This window comes from Carlito syrichta, unplaced genomic scaffold (genome assembly GCF_000164805.1).
Source record: "Carlito syrichta isolate Samal-C Ts95f unplaced genomic scaffold, Tarsius_syrichta-2.0.1 Scaffold290789, whole genome shotgun sequence".
NCBI classification, from domain to species: domain Eukaryota; kingdom Metazoa; phylum Chordata; class Mammalia; order Primates; family Tarsiidae; genus Carlito; species Carlito syrichta.
The window spans coordinates 1477-8769 of record NW_007234885.1 but is presented as its reverse complement, the minus strand read 5'-3'; the positions used below and the strand labels follow the sequence as shown (position 1 = coordinate 8769).

Sequence of the window (7293 nt, the reverse complement as noted above, 5' to 3'; positions counted from 1 at the left end):
GCTGATTTTTAACTTAACAGGAGATACCAAGAGCCTAGGACGCAGCAACACTGCACAGGTTCCAGAGTGCCCAGTGACATGAGGTTCCCATCTGGTTTTCTGGCAAATACACTTGAATCAACTTCTTTCCAGCACATATAATGATTTTAAGATAAAGCTGGAATCCCCCTATTTCCCAAAGAATTGGAAACATTCCTGTTTGTCTTCTCAAAATGTATTTGTATACCAAACACTTAACTGTACCCCACAATATCATCATAATAAATATTGATTATAAAAAAAAGCTAGCACAAAATTTACATTCCAACTACTTACAGCTCCAGACACAAAATTATGCAATGAAATATTAATCACTGAGGGCCACTAGTGACTCATTTAAGGAATACAAAGATGATACACAACTAGAAAACCATCAATAGAATCCAAAATATTTGGTCAAAGGGAAAGTCATATGAACAGCCAGACACGCTGAGAAGGCACGTCTTCCAAGCTCTATAACAGCAATTTTCAAGAAACAGTCATGGCAGCCATGTTTCACATGCACGGCTGCTAACAGCAGTGATCCCCAAAACAGCTTATGGCAGAAGACAGGGGACGGGGGCTCCAGACACACCCCCATGCCCAAAAGCTTGCGTCTCTGCCTTCCTGCCACTTCACTGGGCATTGCCAGGCCCTTGGGGCTTCCCGCAGCCTGCACCAAATGGCACTCACCCCCCAGCCCCCTTCTGTCCACCCCGGTTAGGTCCATGGGGCAACCCCCACCCGGATCCTCCCTCCCCTCCACCCCCACACCCAGCATCAGCACAACTGCTGGCCTGCTCAGACACACGACCAACTCTCCACCCCACCCAGCTCCCCGCCACCACTGGCAGGGCCACTGTTGCCCTCCACAGCCCAGTAGCAGCCCCACAGCCTCACACAGTGCCCCAGCAGTCCCTCCCATCAAGGTCAAATTATGTCGCCTGAGCCCTTGGCTCAAAACCCCACAGAGGCGAGTGCCTCAGCCTTCAGCTCTCTTCGATCCTCCCCCCGAGGCCTCCTGTGCTTTGGCCTCCCTTCCCTCCTCTCCCAGATCTGCGCTCTGACCTCCCTTCTCCTTCTCTTTAAGTTTTATCTCCCACCCTCTCCCCTCCTTGTAACTCCTCGCTCACCATGCTCCACTCTCAGGGCCTGCAGCAGGGCACCTGCAGTCCCTGTGTGGAACTTTGGGCTCACCTCTCTTTCCTCTGGCCCCTCTCCATCCTGTCTGGTCAGAACTTCACTGGTCATGCACCTGGAAAAGGTCCCGCTCGCTCTGACCCTGGTGCCTTTCTCCTCTGCTCTTTCACACCTGACAGGCCTGTGTCTCCTCAGCTGGAGTGAGAGCAGAAATCCCTGGGCCTCTGCTGGCTGCTGCCTCTCTCAGGTGAGACTGCCCTTAGCCAAGACAGCATCAGCTAGCATTGGTTGAGAAACGGAGCCTGCTCTGGGCCAGTTCACGGTGAGCCCTTTAGAGTCACAGGGTCTTATGTGAAAGTGAGGGTGATTGACAGGATATTTTTACTGACAAAATTATAACATTTTGTGATTTAAGAGCAAGCATTCTATTTATTATTTAGACATTACGATATATGAAACTACCTGAGGAGGTGAAATTACCTGAAGTTTGCTACTTACTTTAAGGGTAACAACTGCTGTCATGATGATGAAATCATTTACTGACACTTTAATGACATTTGAAAGACACAAAAACACAGCAAGTTCAGTATTCTAACACAACTTTGACACCCGGAATGTGGTGTCAAACATGTGCATCAGCAGTGACCAGCAGTGACCAGGGCCGCACCTGCTCAGTCAAGAAGGTTCCCATGATCATTAGAGCTTGCATTTATGCACTCCTGGATACTTAATATCAGCCCTGAATATACAGTTTCCTTTGGGCCTCAGAATTTTTAAAAACTGCTCAGATAACACACACGAGAACCTGAAGGGAGCATCACCAACACCAGGAAAGAAAAGATCCAACCCCTACATCTCCAGAAAGACAAACAGTCTCTGGTGTGTGCCAACAAAGTCTACAGGAAATGTACTCCTTCCCTGCATGTTTTGAATACACTGATTACATCAGTGCAGGGGTGCATGGGGGCACTCTACATAAACAATTGTATGCATACATGGAGGGAGTGTGTACAAATTTATTTTTATTAAGGGGGTGTACATGGAAAAACCTGCAGATCATTGTATTAAACAAGAGATGCTTTTTAACTTAACAGGAGTTGCCAAGCATCTAGGACGCAGCAATGCTGCACAGGTCCCAGAGCACCCAAGGACATGAGGTCCCCGTCTGGTTTTCTGGCAAATACACTTGAATCAACTTCTTTCCAGCATATGTAATGATTTTAAGGTAAAGTTGGGGTCCCCCTGCTTCCCAAAGAGCTGGAAACCTTCCTGTTTGTCTGCTCAAAGCCCCTTGAGGAGCAGAAATATAAGTGGATTTCTAGTGCTTGGAGACTTGTAATGGCAACCAACACAAAACACTGGTGGCAAGAACTCAAGCGTGTGGGCATGCTGCTCCGTGAGGTCCCTCTGCACACCTCGCATGGCTATCGGACCCCTCCTCATGCTGTCGGCCATCCACAGATCCCCATGGTGGAGACTTCCCAAGCACCGGCCAGCCAATGACCCCAGACCTGCCTCCCAGTCATGGTCTCACTCAGGAGCATTGTCAAGCAAGATGTTTGGCCCCGTCTTCCATACTGGCAGCTCCCAGGCAGAAATTTTCAGCTCCCGGGTTTGGCTCCGAGGAGTATGACTCCTCCTGCAAGTTCTACCTCTGAGCCTGGTATAGTCAAGCAACAGACCTGTATATCCGACTTCTCTCATGATGTTTCTACTCACACACCAAAAGGCATCTCAAATCCAACATGTGTAAAGCAGATTTCTTTTCAAATTCCTTTATTATTAACTTTTTATGATGAACATTTTCAAGCACACTAAAAGGATATGTTGATGACGTTTACTGAGGAGGAAATAGTTTGTAAGGGAATATAAAATAGTCTCATCTGCACATTGTCAAGTCACAAAAGCAAAGTGTGGAAAATACTTGGGCGTGTTATATACCATAACCTCATACATGAAAGAGGAGGAAAGACGATAACGTGGCTCTCTCAAGACTCATGTGGAGACTCCTAATTACAAGGAGCAACCAAACTGGACCATGCAAGACCCTATATTCATCCATATCTTCATGGACCCATCACTATTTCCTGCCTTGTGAGAGCAAGACAATGAAAAATCATTCCCACGCCAACCTCTACATCACCAAAAAGCCAATGCAACCCAAGAACCACAGAGGCACTTCCCGGGCTGACTTCTTACATACGTCACTTTCCACTTGGTCTGGAAGCTCTAAAGGCCACCCAGTGTCGTCCTAGGAAATTCTGGAGTCTGCATACAAACCAACTCATCCCAGTCCTGCTCTCACTCAGAAGTGGGAGATGCAAAAGAAAGCTGCCCTGCCCTAGCAGTGAAGGGAGGACAGGATCAACTAAGAGCCACACTGTTCTTGGGCCTATGGGGACTGACTACACAGCAATGGGCAGCTGACCAACAGAGAGTGACGGCCACTCAGGAGCTAGTGTGGGAGGAGGAAGGCAGAGCACAGGCTGCAATGTGAGCAGGGGGACATGCGAGAGATGGAAACCACAGAAATGCCCAGATGGAAACCCAGGGGGCAGCCACGGGCAGAGATGAAAAACATGAGTGTCCAGCTCTGAGCCATAACTAAGAGGAGAATCAGTGAATTCAAAGCCAGGCCAACATGATGTCCAAGCTGAAACCCCAAGGGGAAAAGGAACGAGCAAAAAGGAGCACACCGCCAGTGAGCTCTGGATAGCTTAAAAAGTCTCCCATTTATAGTTGAAGACCCAGGAGATGACAGTGCGGCTGAAGTAATTTAAAAGAATAAGGAAAGACAAGTCACAGACCTCTGAAGCTGAGAGAAACTCAAATGGGGGAATAAGACAGCCAAGAGAAACTGGGCAGGTAAAGCCAAACCACTCCTGGAGAAAGCCCTGCGAGCAGCCAGAGAGGGTGGAGTGCAACATGGGAGTGCCAGGCCACATGGGGAGAGTCAGGCCACACAGGAGTGTCATGAATGGTGGCAGGTACACAGCAAGGTACAGGAATGGAGGAGTGTCTCCATGGGAAGCTCTGGAACAAAAGTCTCATTAGCACCAAATTCTATGCCCAGCAAAAACATCCTTCAAAAATGGAGTCTCCATACCCATTACGAGGACTCCCATCAAAAGAGCAGAAACAAGCGCAGGCAAAGCTGGGGGGAAACCTGAATCTTGCATGGCCGTGGGAAGGCCAACCAGCAGAGCCACTACAGAGAGCAGGACGGCAGTGCCTCAAAATGGAAAGGCATCGTTACCCCACGATCCAGCAGTTCTATGTCTGGGGCCAGCCCCACGTGTGGGCAAAGGCACCAAGAGGCATCTGTATGCCCAGTTCACGGCAGCACGGCCTGCCCAAAGACGAAACAACCCGATGAGTCCACCCACAGACAGACAGTGAGAAGATGCAATCTCCACAAGATGGGGTGTGGCCCAGCCTTGGAGGGAGGACAACAGGCAGGAACCTGAAGACAGTGTCCAAGGGAAAGGAGCCTGTCACTAAAGGGTGAGCATTCTCTGATCCCATCCGCCTGAGGGATGCAAAGGTGCCAGGCTTACTTGGATGCAAAGCAGAGCAGTGATGACAGTTATAGGGACGGAAAAAAGAAAGGCAGTCACCGGGGGTTGGGGGTGTGGCATTTATAGGCATGGAAAGAAGAATGGTGGTTGCCAGCGGTTGGCAGGGTATGCGTGTGACATTTACAGGGATACAAGGCCACAAGGCAAACAGGGGTCTCCAGGGGCTGGGAGGGAGAGTGGATACAGTGGCTCAGTGTTGCAGGGTGGGAGCACAGAAGTCGTGGCTGCACAACGACATGATGCCCTTCATGCCAAAGACCTAACTGTAGACTTTGAAATCATTAAAATGGTAAAACTTACATCACCTATATTCAACCACAATTAAACACTTTTTTTAGATTGGAAAATATAGTTTATTTAGAAAGTTAACTAGAGTGGGGGTTCACCTCCCCAAGGGAGGGGAGGAGGCCAAAGTTAGGAAACGTGGTGACGGCCATAGTTCAAAGAGCACTGGCCACACCAGAGTACAGTAAGGCAATGGTCAAAACATTTTTTTAGAAAAGGAAAAGAACAAACAGACTTTTCAGACAAAAAACTAAAATAATATACTGACGTGTAACAGCAGATAGCACTTTGATTCTATACAAAGAAACACTAAAACTACAAATAAATATAAAGAGACCCTTGCCTCATTATAAACAACTTTAGAAACTTGACCTGCTGAAGCAGAAAGCATTAAACATGTATTCTGTGGCTTACATCATATGTAGAAGTAAAACAGGAAAGTCACAACATGAACTGTGGAAGGGAGGAAAAGGTCTCGCATGAAACATGAGGTGCTGTGACCCAAGTTGAAGGCAGACTGTGGAAAAGTAAGGAATTATACCGTGAACCCTAAGGAAAGCATCAGAGAGAGAGAGAGAGAGAGAGAGAGAGAGAGAGAGAGAGAGAGAGAGAGAGAGAACACAGAAGTAGAATGGTATCAGAGTAAAATGTGGAAACACCACTGACTGTGGACTCCTGAGGTTTTACTGAAATCATCAGGTCTAGGAGTCTTCTAGTGGAATCTTTAGGGTTTTCTAGATTTAGAATCACATTGTCTGCCAAGAGCAACAGCTTGATGTCCTCTTTTCCTCTCTGGATATGCTTTTCTTCTTTCTTTAGCCTGATTGTTCCGGCTAAGACTCCCTCATGACAAAACAACTAACCCAAACGGAGACAGGGAAAGAAAAAAAAAGGAGGAAATGGGGCAAAGGAAACAAAGAAGGAAAAAATGGCAGATCTGAATCCAACCACATTAAATAGGAGTGGTTAGAATGCCTTAGTTAAAAGAGATGGTAGTACTGGATGAGAAAGTAGAACCCGACAACATGCTGTCTGCAAGAAACCTAATTAAGTAAAGACACAGACCATCGAAAGCAAAAGATGCATAAAGATGTACTGTAAAAACAAATTTTAAAAAATCTGAAGTGACTAAATCAATATGACAAAAAAGGCATGAGGACAAGGAGCAGTACCAGGAACAGACGGAAACAGGATGTGATGAAGGGCCCGACCACCAAGAAAACAGAGGACTCCTCAAAGTGTGTGCTTAACCCACCTTTGAAATACAGGAAGCAAAACAGACAGCACTGAAAGGAGAAACCTACAGCTCACAATCACAATCAGGAGTTTCGCACTCCTCTCCAGGATATGAACAACATCATCAACCATCTTGACTTAGCTGACACTTACAAAACACTCCCTGCAAAAAAGTGGAACATATATTCTTTTCAAGCACAAATGGAACATTCGCCAAGATAGAACACGTTACAAATCTCAACAAATTAAGATGACTGAAATAATACAAAGTATGCTCTCTAAACACAATGAAGTTCAGCTAGAAATCACAAAAGAGCCCTTCCGAGGAGCTAGCAAGATGGTGGAAGTGGAGCAGAAGGAGAAGAGGACCTTCCACAAGGTCACCTACCACAGTGTGGACCTGGACCAGCTGCTGAACGTGTCCTATGAGCAGCTGATGCATGCAGCAGCAGTGGCAGCTGAAGTGAGGCCTGCAGTAGAAGCAGCACTCGCTGTGTAAGTGGCTGTGCAAGGCCAAGAAGAAGGTGCCCCCCCAATGGAGAAGCCCCAGGTGGTGAAGACGCACCTGAGTGACATGATCATCCTGCCGGAGATGGCGGGCAGCATGGTGGGCATGTGCAACGGCAAAACCTTCAACCAGGTGGAGATTAAGCCTGAGATAATTGGCCACTACCTAGGCAAGTTCTCCATCATTTACAAGCCTGTGAAGCATGGCTGACCTGGCATTGGTGCCACTCACTCCTCCCACTTCATCCCACTCAAGTAGTCACTGCCAATAAAGACACGTCTGTTCAGTCAAAAAAAAAAAAGAAATCATAAAAGAAAGATAACTGAATAGTCTTTAACTATTTTGAAATTAAATTCTCATTTATCAACAACTCTTAGATTAAAGAAATCACAAGGGAAGTTCAAAAACATTTTGAATGAAATAAAACAAAGGCAGTGCTTAAAGAGAACTATGTCGGGGTAAGGTCTCAAGTAAATGATCCAGGTTTTCGCCTTGAGAAACTAAAAGAAATAAAAGAGCAAATTAGAC

At 46.8% G+C, this 7293-nt stretch overlaps 1 pseudogene; it reads left to right on the top strand.

The window, feature by feature from the left end:
- Positions 1 to 6594: 6594 nt before the first annotated feature.
- LOC103256631 lies at positions 6595 to 7023 on the top strand (annotated as a pseudogene).
- The last annotated feature ends 270 nt before the right edge of the window (positions 7024 to 7293 follow it).